The 19,164-nt window shown below is 44.6% G+C and overlaps 1 protein-coding gene across 2 annotated transcripts in view; it reads left to right on the plus strand.

Moving 5' to 3' along the window:
• Positions 1-19,164, plus strand: part of LOC145356912 (prickle-like protein 1) — a 133,577-nt gene that overhangs the window by 71,176 nt on the left and 43,237 nt on the right. The window lies entirely within an intron of this gene.

Raw genomic sequence — 19,164 nt, forward strand, 5'->3', positions numbered from 1 at the left:
AGAAATTACCCCCTTAGTGTCCAGGGATGCGTAGGTTAGTGGGATTAGTGGGTATAGTATATAGGGATATGGGGGTAGGGCCTGGGTGGGATTGTGTTTGGTGCAGACTCGATGGGCCGAAGGGCCTCTTTCTGCACTGTAAGGTTCTATGATTCTATAAGACTTTCAATTTACTCCTGCCTGGGTGAAGTGAGATTGATATGATCTGTGACTTGGATATTACCTCAAAGTAAGTTGACTCTGATTCCTTCTGAAGACTGTGTAAGAAGCAACAAAAACAACTTGCATTCATTTAGCACCTTTAACAAAGTAAAATGCCCCAAGGTCCTCCACAAGGGCATTACAAAAGAAAATGTGACAAAGAGTCAAGCAAGGAGAGATCAAATCAACCATGATCTCGTTGAATAATGGACGAGGCTCAAGGGGCTGAAGGGCCTCCTTCTACTCCTATGTTCTTAGTTGGAACAGGTGACCAATAATTTGGTCAAAGAGGTAGGTTTACAGGAACATTTAAAAAGGTGGAGAAGTTTAAGGTGAGAATTACAGAACTTGGGCCACAGTGGCTGAAATGATTTTTCTTGTGCACAGAGATGTAACAAAATGATAATGGATCTCAGAAGTGTGGCGGAGAATCTTATCAAACAAGATTGTGTTAAACGTTATGAGCCTGATCACAATGTCTGAATGTGTTCAATGAATGGAAGTCATCTCAGCGCAAGCATCAACAAAATTTGCATTACCTAAGGTCTGTGGCTTTGAAAAGAATTCCCTTTGATCCATAGTTGAGCTAAGCTGTGGGTTTATAAATCAATTGACACAAAATTACAAGGTTATGACAGTAGATCAGGGCTTATAAGGTAAACTGATAGGGAAAAGTGTTTTTCTTTTCACCAAGCACTTATTCTAGGGATTAAAATGTTTTTACGAGCTCGTACTGGAATATCCAATGATCCCTGTTGGAAAAATGCCCATAAGGACATTCCAATTCGAATTCTCTTCCCGCGCCCAGAATTTCATATGTCTCCTTGGCTAGTAATTTCTGGAACAGATTGCTACTCTGTTCCTTCTGATAAGCAAGAGATTTATAGCTTGAGGAGGCATCATTTCCCATCCGGCATGGCTAACCAAGTGTCTCTCCCATTGTTACCAACAGCCACTGTTGTGTTTGAAAGGATTTGCGGGTTGACACTAAACCTGTTTAGTTGCATTATGAATGTTCCTGCCTTGGTTATCAAGTCCTGGGGTGGGAGGCGAGCCCAGAGCTTCTGGCTCAGAGGCAGAGATGCCACCAATTGTGTCACAGGACCTCCTAACCACAATGGAGGTCAAATAAACCGTCACAAAAGTGGGGCTAGTGTAAAGAATGGTGATTTGGGTAAGTTGATAGACTCTGAGGAACCCGCAATGATCATTGTCATTGGGTGCGAAAATTGAGCAAAATAATGTGACACGTTAATGGACAATCATTTCTTGTTCAACAGCAATTCCTCAGGGATTGTCAAAGAATAATTTCCACTCTTATTTTTCAAGTCTTCCCATAATAGACTGCATCAAGACCTATTTTTCATCACATCCCAGGAAGGAAAGGGAATGGGTGGGGAGGAAATATTTAAATAAAGTCTAAAAGCTGACATGGCTGACAGTGATTTGGAAAGCTGTAAGCCAACTGAGCACTTCTGAAGACATCAGCTGAACCAAGCATTTGAATTACAGCCTTAAATCTGTGAGACTTTTTTTTGCGATTTATTCTCACGTTCATTTTTTCATATTGTGCTGAGCGCTGAGACATTAGACCGAGCGTTGGTCTGGCTTCTTGGGTGGATATAAAAGATTTCGAGCACTATTTGAAAGTGAACAGAGACACTTTCCCTCTGCATCCTGGCCAAAATCCATCCTTCAACTCAGGTCACTAGAAAAAAAAATAGAGTAGATCTGGTCATCATTACATTGCTGTGTGGGGGATCTGGCTGTTCACAAACTTGGCTGCCCCAGTTTCCACATTGCAACAGTGACCACACAGAGCTTTGGAAGATCCTAAAGCTGTGAAAGTCACTGGGCAGAATCTTTCCATTTTGTTTCTTCTTCTAAGTGTTGTCTCCGGTGGAAGAGGCAGAGGGCAGCCCGCCAGTTGCCTTGCCAAGTTTTCCTGCCATATTTTTGTACGCTTAAAGAGAAAAATGGGTTGAAGGGACAGCTCCCAAGACAGCCGGTGGGGTGGCTCTGAATGAACTTGTCCCGCCATTAACCTCGGCAACACAGATCAGTATGTCCTTTCTGATTTTGGGAAAAAAAGGAACCCCCCCCCCCCCCACCACCCTCACCACCACAGACACAGTAAACCCCTGCCTCAGACCTCCCCAGTGGAAGCTCCCTGGCAGTGCCAAGGCATTAGTGGAGAGGGCAGAGACAATCTGAACAGGAAATACCACCAGTGTGAAAGTCACTATGAGACTTCCGTTGGCTTCTCAATCTACCCCCCCCACAACCCCACCGAAAACAAGGGTGGAAAATTCCTCCCCCCCACCCCCCAACTGCCCCCCCCACCCCCCCCCCACTCCGCCCCCCCCCCCCACCCCCACCCCCCCCCCCCCCCCCCCCCCCCCACCCCCACTCCCCACCCTCCTTCACTGAATAAATGGAAGCTCTGGCCTTTCCTTGCCAAAGATACCACTCGATAATCAAAGCCTGTTATCAAAAGAAATATACATTTTGAAAAATTGGTAAAAGAGGAAGCCTCATAGCAACCAGAACAGCCTGAGATGAAACTAAGTATTTCATTTTATGGCACAGAGGAAGGCCATTCACTCAATTATACCTATGTTGACTTTTTTAAAGAGTTATCTACTTAGCCCCACTCTTGTATCTTTAGCCAATTCCTTGATAGTGTTTCTCATCAATACTTCTCCAGCTTTTTAAAAGGTTCTGCAGTTACCGTTGCTTCTGGTAGGAGATTTCAGAGTCGAAACTCAACTTTGGCAAGAATGGAAATTGGGCAAAAGAAAGATGAATCCTTGGTGGGGAAGGGTTGTATAAGAAGCAGCAGATGCATCGTCCCTGCTGAAGTTGAATTTCACCCCCTCTTATGTCCTAATCACCCCTCTGTTAAAAGTTACATGGTAAAACCTATCATTAGTAGGGACTTGTGCATGGGCACAACATCCCATTAAAAGTTGCACTCTGTATTAAAGTAAAGTTTATTTATTAGTTACAAGTAAGCTTACATTAACAATGAAGTTACTGCAAAAATCCCCACACAGCAGCAGCTGTTCAGATACACTAAAGGGCAATTTAGCTAGGCCAATTCTCCTAACCAGCACATCTTTGGTTTATGGGAGAAACACAGTAAGAAGTTTCACAACACCAAGTAAAAGTCCATAAGAACATAAGAAATAGGGGCAGGAGTAGGCCATCTAGCCCTTCGAGCCTGCCCCGCCATTCAATAAGATCATGGCTGATCTGAAGTGGATCAGTTCCACTTATCCACCTGCTCCCCATAACCCATAATTCCTTTATCGATCAGAAATTCCCTTATCGATCCAAACAGTTTATTTGATCGTAAACCCACAAGCTTTCAGAAACACTGCTCCTTCATCAGGCGAGTGGAAAGTTTTCACACACCTGATGAGGGAACAGCATTTCCGAAAGCTTGTGGGTTTACTATCAAATAAACTGGTTGGACTTCAACCTGGTGTTGTGAGACTTCTTGCTGTGTTTACCCCAGCCCAATGCCGGCGTCTCCACATCACTGTATGGGAGGAAACCAGAGCGCTGGAGGAATCCCAAACAGACACAGGAAGAATGTGCAAACTCCACACAGATAGTGACCCAAGCCGGGAATCAAACCCAGGTCCCTGCCACTGTGAGGCAGCAATGCTAACCACTGCACCACCATGCTGCCCAGCATAAATTATGATGGGGAGGACATGGTGGATGGAATTTTCCAGCCATTCACCCTGGCAGGATCTTCCGGACCCGTCAATGGTGCACCCCGGTTTCCTGGTGGCAAGGAATGCATTTTACAGGAAGCTCCATTGACAGAAGATCCCACCGCTACTGGTCAATGGTGGGGCCACCCCCATCAAACACGGCGGATTGGGTGGCAAATCCCACCCAAAAAGTTTATTCAGGCTTTTCTTTGCAGTGCCAGCTACACTCATTAATCCCCAGACATGTATCACTTCCCACAGCCAAAGACCTCCAGGAATCAAGATGGCTTTAGATTAGGATTGTTAACTGTCATTAAATGTATTCCTGGAGGATTCATCACATGACTTGCCCCCCACACACTCTTGCCATTAATCAGCCAACACATCCAACTTTGTTATGCAAAGCCTTCCTATGCCAATTGGAAAGCAAGAAGACTCATTAACCAATTATTCAATTGTTTGATACTTGACTGACAGCCAAACAGCCATTTTATGTCTGATAGCAAGAAACGTTCGAAGGAAATGACAAAAACAAACCTATCTTCTGTAGTTTCCCAGTGATTTTTTTCCAGGGTTAAACACAGCCAATATGCTGGAGAGTGGCCTCAAATTTCTGGAGTCCCCAGGCTAATCCTGGAGGGTTGGCAACATTGCTTCTGGCTGTTTTAAGTTAAATCACAAGCTGCATTGATGATGCCAGCTGGAATTAAACACACACAGTCCAGTGATTTTATTCAGTGAGAAGTCAGACTGCAGCAATCAAGAAAGTTTGGTATTCTTACCCCACAGTCTTTCTCTTCTCCCCACACACCAATCAAGGCGGCACGGTGGTTAGCACTGCTGCCCCGGTGCCAGGGACCCAGCTTGGCTCACTTTCTGTGTTGAATTTGCACATTCTCCCCATGTCTGCGTGGGTTTCCTCCTGGTGCTCCGATTTCTTCCCATAGTCTGAAAGACGTGCTGGTTAGGTGCATTGACCCAAACAATGTGGTATGTGGTGGTGACTAGGGGAACTTCATAGTAATTTCATTGCAGTGTTAATGTAAGCTTGTGACTAATAAATAAAACTTAATTTATAGTGAATTAAAAATTTCTAACACGGAGGTGATAGAAGCCCTTGGACTGTGGAACAGAAAATCATTGGATGTTTTCTGTTGCCCAAACTGGGAACGTGTATAAAAGTAAATCAATGCAGATGAAAGAATCTGAATGCAAAAGAAAAAATGCTGGAAAATCTCGGCAGGTCTGGCAGCATGTGTAAGGAGAGAAAAGAGCTGATGTTTCAAGTCCAGATGGCTCTTTGGGAAAGCTAAAATGATGTGAAGATGCCAGCGTTGGACTGGGATGGGCACAGTAAGAAGTCTCAAGCACCTGCTTAAAATCCAACAGGTTTATTTGGAATCACCAGTTTTCAGAGTGCTGCTCCTTCCTCAGGTGAGTCACTGAGGAAGGAGCAGTACTCTGAAAGCTCGTGATTCCAAATAAACCTGTTGCACATCAAACTGGTACTGTCAAAGCTAAAAGGTATAAAAAGTGGGAGATAATTATACTGTAGGGTAAGGGAATGAAAGATGAGTCATAGCTACAAAAACAAGGGGAAAGGCTGCTAATGGCAGTCCATAGACAGAATAGGTGTGAATGGCCAAACGGCAAAGAAGCTGAAATCAGAGGGTAAGTTGGGATGCGGAGGGAGGGAAGGGGGCGGGGGGGGATCGGTGGGAGAGAGGTAAAATTGAGAAAAGGGGAAGCAAAGGGGAGGAAAAGGTAAGGAAAGGGAGGGTAAAACAGAGGGAAAGGGTGGGGGAAAGAAAAATAAAGAAATAGAATAAAGAAATAAAAGGTAAAGAACAGTTAAAAATGAAATAAAATGACATCAAAGGGGCTGAGATGGGGGAGAGTTAATCATCTGAAGTTATTGAATTTGATGTTGAGACTGGGAGTGTGTATGTTGACATTGTAACTCCCATTCGCAAGGCTCAAGACATGAAGGAAGGCAAAGTACTTGAGATGGTCATTATTTCCTATAGAATTATTCCCGACGGAGAGGAAGGGAAGAAAAGTGGAGGCGAAAATTAGCAAGGAAAAACATAAAGCATTTGACTCATCTAGAAAATCATTAATCTGCTTACCGTGCTATTGAGTGAAACAAGCTGCTGTAAGGAACTCTGTATTTGGAAAAGTAACACCAGAGACATCAAGTCAGAACTTGAATCAGTCCGACCTTACAATTTATTCTCATTTTAAGAAAGGACAAAAGAACTTAGCGTTTTAAATGCTTTGACATATTTTGGAGTGTTGTCGCTGCTGGAACATAGGGTAATTTGGCAGCCATTTTGTGTACAGCATTGTCTCATGACAATCAGCAATTAAGGGCCAAATGGCCTATTCCTGCTTCTAGTTTATGAGATGAATAACCGATCGTTGTGTTCTTGGTGATGTTGGGCAAAGGATGAAGGCTGGAGGCTAGAACTGGGCCCTCCTTTCCTTCAAAAAAAGTTTAAAATTTATTCATTATTGTCATAAGTAGGCTTACATTTAACACTGTAATGAAGTTACTGTGAAAATGCCCTGGTCACCACACTCTGGCACTTGTTTGGGTACACTGAGGAAGAATTTAGCATGGCCAATGCACCTAACCAGGATGTCTTTTGGACTGTGGGAAGAAACCGGAGCACCCAGAGAAAACCCACGCAGACACAGGGAGAACGTGCAGACAGTGACCCAAGCCAGGAATCGAACCTGGCTCCCTGGTGCTGTGAGGCAGCAGTGCTGACCACTGTGCCACTTTGCGAAGTGCCTCAGGAGCTTTGCATTTACGTCTGAGCCACTGGAAAGAGGGGATGGCTTCTCAGTTCAGCTCTTGATTTCTTTTTTAAAGGAACTGTTGACGGAGCGAAGTGAAAAGAAAGTCTGGGTGAAGTGCGATTCTTCGATGAAAAGGCATAATTAATTTTCAGCTGCAGCTTTTGAGCGACAAAGAAAAATGCAGCTACACCCATAAAGACTCAGATGTGGAATATGGGTTAATATTGGACTCAGGAAGAGTACAAGGTTGGGGTGGGGGGGGCTGTGGAAGCTCCACCTCCAGACCTCCCAGAAGTTAGGTCTACAAACGCTGGCTGAAAAAGCTAAATAAACAAGCTTTAGCTATAAAAGGAAAAAAATGGTTGTAATGTGGAATAAGTGCAAAGGCCTGAGTGGAAAGCAAGGTAATTAATGCGAAGATGTTAGAATATTTGTCGAAACGATGTATAATTTTGTCTTTGGCCTTCATACCGCGGAAATGGCTGGCTTCAGGATTGTTCAGGGCCCTTGGGGAAAGGAAATCCTGATGTAGTAGCAGTGTTAAAGGGACAGGTACCATTTACAGTCAGCAGTAGCTGGATTACTGCAAGAAGTAACCCAGGATTACTCTTAGGACAACTTCTGATGAAGAGCTGTAAATCTTCAAAAAAAAAATCAATATTTCCCAGACGCGGCGATTTGCATGATTCAGGGGGTTGTGGGGGGATGGAATTTGCTCCTATTTAACAGAGTCAATATTGACACCACTATCATAGAAACCCTACAGTGCAGAAAGAGGCCATTTGGCCCTTCAAGTCTGCACCAACAACAATCCCACCCAGGCCCTACCCCATATCCCTACATATTCACCCGTTAATCCCTCTGACTTACCCTATCCCATCCTATCAGTGGACATATGGTGGGACTGGTACTTTTAATGCATTAGCGACTCTGAACTTGTAACTGAATCTCCAGAGTCCCCCAAATATAACAAAATTCTTCCTCAGAGCAATGTAATGAGTAGAGAGAGGATAGTGACATGATAAAAATGACATCCAAGACTAAAGTAGGCCTGATTTCCAAGAGAGAAATTATCCAATGATCTTCATTTTGCCTGGGATGTGTAGTGTCACTACATGCAGACTGTGATAGTTATGGATTGTAGGATAGCACCTCTTGCCTCTGACTCTCAAGGTCCAGAGTACACTCACTCCAGGACTTGACCGCACCATTCCAACGCTGACTCACCAGTGTAACACTGAGGAGGTGCTGCACTGTCGGGGTTGGCACTGTCGGGGGTGCTGCTCTGTCGGGGGTGCTGCTCTGTCGGGGGTGCTGCTCTGTCGGGGGTGCTGCTCTGTCGGGGGTGCTGCTCTGTCGGGGGTGCTGCTCTGTCGGGGGTGCTGCACTGCCGGGGGTGCTGCACTGTCGGGGGTGCTGCACTGTCGGGGGTGCTGCACTGTCGGGGGTGCTGCACTGTCGGGAGTGCTGCACTGTCGGAGGTGTTGCTCTGTCGGAGGTGCTGCACTGTCGGGGGTGCTGCACTGTTGGGAGTGCTATCGTTAGAATGAGACATTAAACTGAGGGCCTGTCTGCCCTTCAGGTGGATGTAGAAGATTCCAATAACACTATACACATAAAAAAGCCGGTGAGTTATCTCCGGTGTCCTGGCCAATATTTACTTCTCCATCAGCATCACAAAATTGGATTATCTGGTTATGACATTTCTGTTTGTGGGAGTTTGCTGGGTTGTTGTGTTTCTTACAGCACAACAGAGCAGGGTGGTGTGAGGGTTGGGGGGCGTCTACATTGCTATACAGCTTTCCATAAGCAGAATTAGGCCATTTGGCCCATCGAGTCTGCTCCACCATTCAATCATGGCTGATGAGTTTCTCAGTTCCATTTTCCCAACTTTTCCCCATAAGCTTTGATCCCCTTACCAATCAAGAATCAATTTATCTCTGTCTTAAGTACACTCAATAACCTGATCTCCACAGCCTTTATGGCAATGAATTCCACAGATTCACCATCCTCTGGCTGAAGAAATTCCGCCTCATCTTAGTTCTTTAGAACATAAGAAATAGGAGCAGGAATAGGCCATCTAGCCCTTCAAGCCTGCCTTGCCATTCAATAAGATCATGGCTGATCTGATCTGACTATAAAGAGTCGTCCCTTTTATACTGAGGCCGTTCGATCAGATCGTAGTCTCTCCTACTAATGGAAATACCTTCTCCACATCAACTTACTCCAGGCCTTTCAGTATTCTGTAAGTTTCAATGAGATTCCCCCCTCATCCTTCTCTTACTTCATTGAATACAGACCCAGAATCTTCAAACACTCATCATATGTCAAGCTTTTCATTCCTGGTATCATTCTCATGAACCTCCTCTGGACCCTCTCCAAGGCCAGCACATCCTTCCTTACATAGAGGGCCCCAAATTACTCATAATACTCCAATATGATCTGACCATTGGTAACAAAAGCAAATTATTATCATTCTATAACTAATCTTAAAGCATCAACACCATTACATTATTAAGAAATCCAATAATTTATGAACTTTCTAAACCATAAAGCCTGTTCCTCACGATTAATTAAAAGCTCGGAATTAGTAAGATACGATGTTGCCCGGGGTCCACTATAGGAACTCTCGCTTCACTGAAATATCCATTGCTGTAGCCAGTTTAGATTGTACCAGGTGCAATCACATGAAGCAGCTAAGACATTTGAGAACAGTACAATACTGGAGCAGAATGAGAGCAATAGATTAGCTCCCAGTTTTGCTGTGTGCAGTGCCCATTGTTCAGTTATTAAACCAAGGAATATCTGCTCTTTTTTTCTTTACAAGCACAATGTCACAGATGAAAGTAGAACAGGTACCAGAATGTCAAGAGGCAATAACACAGACATCAATAAGATAGTTGGCTTAGACTGGGCCAAAGGCCCAGAGGGCACAGATTTAAAATGAATAAACCTCAAACAAATTGGAAGCGTTGGCCAACTAAAGTCATTAAGGCAGATAGCAACCCTCAAACTGGGTTAAACAAATATTGGAAATGGAATGGACTTTGTTGGGACATATACAAAGTGAGATGAGCAGATCGCTATAGGGCATGACAATCACCTCACTGGAGTAGTGGCAAAGTTACATTGTAGCAAGCAGCAGTTTTGAATGTGTTACTGCAATTGGTGAGTCAAATCGAGTTATGCTGAGAGTGCAGGCTCCATGTGGGAACGCAAAGTTAGAATTCCAGGACTACTTTCATGAAGTTCAGTATCACAATCTTTAAGCTGCCTCACTATTTGATATGACATATTATGCACAAAGGATTTTTTTCTCCATAGAATCATTAAATCCCTACAGTGCAGAAGAGGCCATTCAGCCTATCAGGTCTGCACTGACTCACTGACAGAGGAGGGAATTTTCCTGTCTCATCCGCCTTAGGAATTGTAGTGGGCATGGCGGGGGGGTGGACCATACAAAGGTCCATTGACCTCAGGTGGGATTTTCCAGTTTTGCGGTGAGCACAGCTGGAAAATCCTGCCCAGAGTATCTTACCCAGGCCCTCTCCTCCCCATCCTATCTCCGTAACCCTCCCATGGCTAATCTATCTAACCTACACATCTTTGGATATTAAGGGGCAATTTACCATGGCCAATCCACCTATCTGCACATCTTTGGACTGTGGGAAGAAACCAGAGCACCTGGAGGAAACATACACAGACATTGGAAGAACATGCAAACTCCACACAGACAGTTACCCAAACTGGAATTGAACCAGGTCCCTGGTGCTGTGAGGCAGCAGTGCTAACCACTGTGCCACTGTGCTGCCTCTTTTTTTTCAAACTCCATCCTTAAAGTTACAAAGCCAATGCTCAGAGTGGACCGGGCAGACCTGAACCCATCTCCCTGCATGTTCCAAAAAAATTCAAATTCAAATTGAATCCAATTCCTGGCCCCTCACAAGACAGGAAGCAAGATCCAAGCTGACAAGATAAGGCATTGAACCCTACTTTGGGCTTGATCTGATGCCAATGGCTTCTGGCATCAATATAACCCCTCAGAAAGAATAAAGACAAAGTACTGCGGAATCAGGAGGAAAAACAAGGCTGGAAAATCTCAGCAGGTATGACAGCCTCCTTGGAGAGAGAATAGACAGTAAGAAGTCTGACAACACCAGGTTCAAGCCCAACCAATTTATTTGATAGTAAACTCACAAGCTTTCGAGGTTTGCCCCTTCCTCAGGTGAAGGGCAAACCCGACGAAGGGCAAACCCCGAAAGCTTGTGAGTTTACTATCAAACAATTTGGTTGGACTTATACCTGGTGCTGTCAGACTTCTGACTGTGTTTACCCCAGACCAACGCCGGCATCTCCACATGGAGAGAGAATAGAGGCAACGTTTGGAGTCAGCCCTAACAAAGGGTCATCCTCATTCAAAACATTAGCTCCATTCTCTCTTCGCAGATGCTGTCAGACCTGCTGACATTGTGTAGTACTCTATGTTTCCCTCAGAGAGAACGGAATTAACATACTAGGAGGTGGCAAGGAGACAGAATGGGCACATGTTAACATTGGACTGGCCAATTCATCCGGATGGTCCCGGAGTTTCCAGGGAGAGTGGGATTAATCTCTTGGATGCCCACTCCAGGTGGGCGCTTTAAGAAAAAGTGACCGACAAGTCACGAATCACCCAAATTATGTGATGAAAAAGGTCAGTTCGTTTTCCAGCTGGCGCGGGACTATCAGTCCAAATAATAGTAGGGACATGGGAGGGGTTGGTGACTGGAATGGGAGGGGGGCGGTGATGAAAGCTACGCCAGAATACTACTTGATATACTCCAAACGAATCTGGACACAGTGCAAATCCCTGAAACCAAAGTTCCTCTAGCCCCAAGGCTGAAATGATCAGAAATTGCACCGCTAGTATCTCAGCGTTAAAAGTGACACAAGGTCCATCCGTACATCAGGATGAGGCGGTGGTGGGGGGAGATTGTAAATTCTGACCAAATTATAACAGGCGTATTTAAGGTTGCGTTTATGAGTCAGTCGTGGAATGTGACAAGATACTGTTACACACACACACACACACACACAGCTACAGCAGGACAAAGCAGATCAAATTCTACTCTCCTGCGGTGCCACTACTTTACAAAGCTAAATATGGATTAGTTGCAGCCAGAGCTTTTTACACTCTGACAGCCTTTGTGTGGAATCCCCCTGAGAGGACGGGTGATAACACTCTGTACAAGGGCTGCGAAGTGTTTTGCAGTGTGCCCCTGATTAGCCCAAACACAACGATTAAAAGCTATTGAATTCTCGACAGCTAATGGCAAGTACAACTGAGCTCCCCTCTCTGCTTTCCCCGTGCACAGCTTACGATAGGAAGGTGCTAGTTCAGGGTTGTACAGCCTATTTTTTTTAAATTGCAGTCTGTTGACAAAACACTTTATGAAGACAGGTTGAGCTCTGTGGCTAAGGCTTTTGCAGTTGGTGGTGAGAGAGAGAGAGAGAGAGGAGTTACTGGCATCTAAAATAACTCGAGCTAAAGGGCTAAGCAAGTCAGTTCCTGTACTGCATGTATAGTGGGTGGGTTCTAAACTCCCTCGGTGCGAGACACGCCACAAAGCAGGCAGTCCGCACACGCAAAGGAGCAGGAATGGAGGGCAGGAGATAAGTGGGTATTGCTTACCACAGTTGCTTGTGCTTTGAATGCCACAAGACATTCCTGCCACACTCCCTGTGAGCGGAGAGGGTGAACGTGCTTTCACACCGGTGGAGAACTCAGCTTCAGAGAAGGTGGTGTAGGAGGAAGGTAATTCCACCGCCCGCCCTCCTCCAGCGCTTACTGGTAGCTTGTTTCTCGCCTTGAACATGGTACAGAGTCAGAAAGGCAAGCGTTTGCCTTTCCCCAGAACACAGTCACAGTCTTGGGCCAACAGCTTGCGAGAAGAATCCCTGTGAGCCAGTTTCTAATGTGTGATTCAACTCAGAAGAAAAGGGTCAGAAACTGCAAGTTCAAGTGGTTTGCGGATTTGTGCTTTTTTTTGTCGCTAAACAGAAGCACTTCCCGATTTGAATCCCCCCCCCCCCCCCCCAGCCCTGCTGCATTTTACAAAAAGATACTTCTGTTCCACCCGCCCCGCAACTTTAAAACCGAAGATTATCGTTAAACGGAAGGAGTAACTCCGAGTGAGAGGTAGGTGTTTGAAACTGTCGTGTGACCCCCAAGTTATACATCACAGGGGAGGTCCCACTAATGTTTCAGCATGTTTTGGGGGGGGGGGGGTTGCAGTTCTATATATCTATATATATATACACTAAAGCTATGCAGCCTCTGAATTGTATCTAGCTGCCAAAATCTACATTCACAGCGTTAACCGTGTAAATTTCAGTTGAAAAGCTGTGCTTGTTTCAGCCAAAGTTATTATTTTAGTGCAGTTATGCTCAGGGTTCCTTTCCGGCGTTTTAAAAAGAGGCCATTGTTGCATCTATATCGTTTGGATTGACTACATTCATGGAACTGGGACAAATTTCAGTTGCCAGCCATTCATCTTTCTGTATAGAGGCTGTCTAGAAATTTCCAAGTCACCAAAATCTTGTCTTTCTGAGCATCGATGCCCCCCAACGTTTCAGCTTAATTTTGAAATGAGTGAAAGTTTAATTAATGTTCCTCATTGGCATCTGAGAATTCCTACCATTAGCTTTATTCAGGGTCCGCTTATGGACTTGGCAAGCCATTAAAAAATTCTGCTACAAAAGCCTCTTTCAAAGAAGTCACGATAGACACCACAGTTGATCCATCTGTTGCTTATATCCAAACTTTTGTCTCTTGAGTTTTTTTTAAAATCAATATTAACCTTCCGTGTTTCTAGATTTCTTTCTACCTTTTTTGGCCTCCTGAAACCTCCCTCACTTCCAATAGCCTCCTCAAACTCGTTCCTGCTCACTGTCTGACTTTCCCCCATCTCTTTTAGAGTGGCACTGCTGCCTCACAGTGCCAGGGATCCGGGTTCAGTACCGGCTTTGGGTGATAGTGTGGAGTTTGCACATTCTCCCCGTATCTGTGTGGGTTTGCTCCAGGTGCTTTAGTTTCCTCTCTCATACGAAAGAAGTGCAGGTTAATATAAAATTCCTACAGTGCAGGAGGAGGCCATTTGGCCCATCACGTCTGCACCAACTCCCTGACGGAGCATCTTATCCAGGCCTTAACCCTACATATTTACCCCAGTGGCCCCCCTAACTGACACATCTTGGGTCACTAAGGAGCAATTTAGCATGGTCAATCCATCCTAACCTGCACATCTTTGGAGCATGGGAGGAAACTGGAGCACCCGGAGGAAACCAACACAGACACAGGAAGAATGTTCAAATGCCACACAGACAGTGGCCCGAGGCTGGAGTTGAAGGCTGGGTTTCTGGTGCTGTGAGGCAGCAATGTTAACTGTTGTGCCACCGTGCCACCCCTTAGTTGGATTAACTATGCTAAATTGTCCATTTCGTGTCCAAAGATATCTATGTTAGGTGGATTAGCTCATAGTAAATGTGTGGGGCTACGGGGATAGGGTGGGAGAGAGTGCCAGGATAAGATGCTCTGTCGGGGCTGAATGGCCTCCTTTTGCACAGTGGGGATTCTATGATTCTCTTCTTGTGAAGAACCTTATGATATCCAGCATTGTTGAAGCCTTTTTGAAAAAAGTAACAAACGTGCAAGGAAGCTCTTTCACATCCCTGGACCATCCTAATGCTTCTTTATTCCTCCAAAGAGCAACAAGATAGACTAGGTAGTCTTTGTTTTTTGATGTTTAATGTGGGATAAATGATGGCCAGGGTGCGAGGAGAATTTTCTTTCCCCTCTGTGAAGGTGACTTCTAAAAAGGGATGTTTTTGTTCCACCTGTACACTCAGATGGGGATTCGGTTTAATATCACCTTGATCAATACTGCAGCCTAAATTATGTGATCAGATCTTGCAGTGGATCAGAGGCACAACTGTTATCACTGAGTCAAGAGGACATTCAAAGCATTCTCATTAGACCACTAATGCTTTAATGCTTTACTTCTGATACTGTTTGAACTTTTGTATTCCCATTGATAAACGTGCCTCTTTCCTTACCTGCCCCATGGAATGATGTTAGATATTTGGGAGCATACACATTGGAATTTCTAATATGAACGTAGATGGGTGGGTAGTAAGTTTGCAGACGACACAAAGAAAGGTGGAGTTGTGGGTAGTGTAGAAGGTTGTCAAAGGATGCAGCGCGACATAGATCAGTTGCAGATATGGGCGGAGAAATGGCAGATGGAGTTTAATCCGGGCAAGTGTGAGGTGCTGCACTTTGGGAGATCAAATGTTAAGGGTAAGTATAGCATTAATGAAACGGCCCTGAACAGCATTGATGTGCAGAGGGATCTTGTGGTTCAAGTACATAGCTCCCTGAAAGGGGCCACCCAAGTAGATAGGGTGCTAAAGAAGGCGTATGGCATGCTTGCCTTTAATGCTTGGGGCATTGAGTACAAGAGTCAGGATGTCATGTTGCAGCTTTATAAAACTTTGGTTAGGCCGCACTTAGTGTTGAGTTCAATTCTGGTCGTCACACTATGGGAAGGATGTGTAGGCTTTGGAGAGTGTGCAGAAGAGGTTTACCAGTGTGCTGCCTGGAATGGAAGGTGTGAGCTCCAAGGAGAGGCTGGACAAACTAGGGTTGTTTTCTCTGGAGTAGTGGAGGCTGAGGAGAAACCTGATAGAAGTTTATAAAATTATGAGAAGCATGGGTAGGGTTAATAGTTAGAAACCTTTTCCCAGAGTTGAAATGTCTAATGCTGGGGACGCACACGTAAGGAGAGAGGGGGGAAGTTCAAAGGAGATGTGAGGGGCAAGTTTTTTATATAGAAAGCGATATGTGTGTGGAGTTGGTGGAAGCAGATAAAGTAGGCGCATTTTAGGAGCTTTTAGATAAGCACATGAATATGCAAGGAATAGAGGGATATGGACCAAGGGCAGGCAGAAAGGATTGGTTGAATTTGGTCATGTTCGGCACAACATCGTGGGCCAAAGGGCCTGTTCCTGTGCTGTACTGTTCTATGTGCTATATTCAATGTTAACTCCCAGTTACCATAAGAAGCACGAGGTCGGAAAATTCTCCCTAGTTAACATGCTCCGGGTTTGTGTAGCAGTAGTGTCACTAGATTTATAATTTAGAGTCCTAACCTAAAACCTGGGAGGCACAAGTTCAAATCCCAGTCATAACAGCTGGAGGAATTTAAATCCAATTAAAAATTGTTCCTGTGGGTGAAAGGGTCAAGAATGAGAGGGCACAGATTCAAGGTAATTGGCAAACGAAGCCATGGGGACATGAGGAGAAACCTTTTTCACACATTGTCTTGGGATCTGGAGTACGCTACTTGAGAGGGGGAGGAAGGGCAGGTTTAATTGAGGCATTGAAGAGGGAATTGGATTATTAACAGAAAAGGAAGAATGTGCAGGGTTACAGGGAGAAGTCTGGAGAATGGCATTTGGCGCGTTTCTCATTTAGAGAGCTGGTGCAAACATGACGGGCTAAGTGGCCTCCTTCTGTGCCATGAGTGTGAAATACTGGATTGTCATTGGATTCACTAACCTGTCCTTACCGATATTAGACTCCACATGACACCAGACTAATAGCAACATGGTTAAATCTTGATGACATTTAAGTTGTAGGTGGCCTCCCTCCACCATCTCGGGGCAATTGGGCGTTAATTCAGGCCTTGTCAGTTTTGTCCACACCAAAAAGGCAAGTTTTAAAAATGATTTCTCCTCGCAATGTATTCATTCTATTGTGTTACTACAAATATAAATAATACAGTTGACAAATTCTTCTGGTTTGCTTTTTTAGGGGAGTGATGGCCTAATAGTATTATTGCTAGACTATTAATTCAGAAACTCAGCTAATGTTCAGGGAACTTGGGTTTGAATCCTGCCACGGCAGATGGTGGAATTTGAATTCAATAAAACAAATCTGGAATTAAGAATCTACTGGTGACCATGAAACCAGTGGCGATTGGAAAAACCCATCTAGTTCACTAATGTCCTTTAGGGAAGGAAATCTGCCGTCCTTACTTGCAAATCTAGAGCCACAGCAATGTGGTTGACTCTCAACTACCCTCCAAGGGCAACGAGGGATGGGAAATGCATGCCATGTCCCAAAATTAAATTTAAAAAAGTAAGTACTTTCACAAAAAGGTTATAGTGAAGAAGCACGATTGGTGCTCCAATCAGCCCCATCAGTAAGGAAGGTATCGGCCTCATGCCTGGGATTCACAAAGTAGTTGTCACTCTCAAGTTCAGCTATTTGTGAAGGTAATTGACATAGATTTACCAACCCGCTTTGTGGCATTCCATCCCCATTCTGAATGAGATGATTTAGCCTACATTCAATCACACCTATTTTCCTCCAATCGAATTAGCATGGACAAGTGGTGATCACAATCTTCCTCTGTAGGAAATGGTGCCAACACTTTTTAGGCTAGAAAAATGTAATTTAAGAAACACACAACAGGAAAATCATAGAATCCCTGGAGTGCAGAGAGAGGCCGTTCAACCCATCAACCTGCATTGTTGGAGCTGCCACTTTTTCAATGAGATGTTAAACCAAGGTCCTTTCTACCCTCTCACATGAACATCAATGATCCTGTGGTGCTATTTCAAAGAAGGAAGTTTATTTTATGCTTTCGTGGAACGTGGGCACCATTAGGAAAAGGCCAGCATTTGTTGCCCTTCCTTAACTGGTCTTCAAATGAATACATTGCACTTTTCCAAGGACAGTTAAGAATCAATCAGATTGCTGTGGGGCTGGAATCACATGTAGGCCAGATCAGGTTTCCTCCCTTGAAAGGCATTACAGTTGGTGTTTTACGACAAAAAAAATGATAGTTGTCATGTGATCACCATTACTGAAACTAGCTTTCTATTCCAAAATTATTCATTAAAATTAAGTCCCACCAGCCACCTTCTGGGGATTTGAACCCATGCCTGGAGAGCATTGGCCTGGATTACTAGCCCAGTAACATTACCACTCACTACTATCTCCCCAGGGTCCTGCCAGAGGTAGTAACAGAGGCGGGAACAATTTTGTCCTTTAAAAAGCGTTTAGACAGTTAGATGGGTAAGATGGTATCAAGGAATATCTACATAAGTCCTGGAAATTGAAAGAAAATTTAGATTTAGGAGCAGCACGATGGCTAGCACTGCTGCCTCACAGCATCAGGGACCCAGGTTCAATTCTAGCCTTGGGTAACTGTCTGTGTTGAATTTGCATGTTCTCCGCATGAATGTATGGGATCCCTCCAGGTGCTTTGGTTTCATCCCACACTCCAGAGATGTGCGAGTTAGGTTGATTGGCCATGATAAATTGCCCTTTAGTGTCAGGGGGACTAGCAGGGTAGTTACACGGACAGGGCCTGGATAGGTTGATGCAGGGTTGATGGGTTAAATGGCCTTCTTCTGCACTGTAGGGATTCTATGATTTTCCTGTTGCGTGTTTACTAAATTACTTTTCCCTAGTCTAAAAAGTGTTGGTACCATTTCCTACAGAGGAAGATTGTGATCACCAGTTGTACATGCTAATTCGGCCAAATGTGGGCAATTAGGAATAGCTTAGTGGTAAAAACTGGGCAGCATGGGTCGAAGGACCTGTTTCAATGTCGTAAACCTCTATGATTCTCAATCAATATCACAATGTATAGGGAAAGGGCAGGGGAGAGGGCCTGAGTAAGAAAGACGCTATTGTCAGAGAGTCAGTGCAGTCTCAATGGGTCGAATGGTCTTTTACGCACTATAGGAATTCTAAGACCCCCAGTAATGTAGTTGACTCTTAACTGCCCTCTAGCAAGCCATTCAGTTCATGGGCAATTAAGCATAGGCATCAGACACTAGTCTTGCTGGTGACGCCCACATTCCATGAAAGAATAAAATAACAAAAATAGATGATTTCTGGTCACTGTCACATTGCTGTTTATGGGAGCTTGCTGTGCACCAATTGGTTGCCACCTTTTCTATACTATAACAGTGGCTACACTTCAAACGTACTTTGTTGGCTGTAAAGTGCTTTGAGACTGTGGGCGTGAACGGTGCTATATAAATGCAAGTCTTTCTTTTCTTTCCTTTTCCTCTTTTCCTGCTTCAAAGTGGGTATTGTGGAATTCTTTAGGAAATCTTAATGCCGCCAAACCTGAAAGGTTAATTTGCCTTTTTTTTGAGCGGTGAGGCATTAAGGTCCTGATGGCAAACTCAGCAATCGTAACAACAGGCATATGCAGCACATGGCATGTTACTGAGCTGTACAGATCAGGGCTCCAGCTTTGATCCCTGGCCTGGGTCGGGTTAGCAGACCTAAGCCGAGGAACTACAACGGGCTTCTGTGTCCATGGTCAAGGAGGGGGGTGAATAGTCCAATTGCTTGTGATTGCTATCCAAT

Source organism: Carcharhinus amblyrhynchos, chromosome 22 (genome assembly GCF_965287045.1).
Source record: "Carcharhinus amblyrhynchos chromosome 22, sCarAmb.v2.hapA, whole genome shotgun sequence".
NCBI classification, from domain to species: Eukaryota; Metazoa; Chordata; class Chondrichthyes; order Carcharhiniformes; family Carcharhinidae; genus Carcharhinus; species Carcharhinus amblyrhynchos.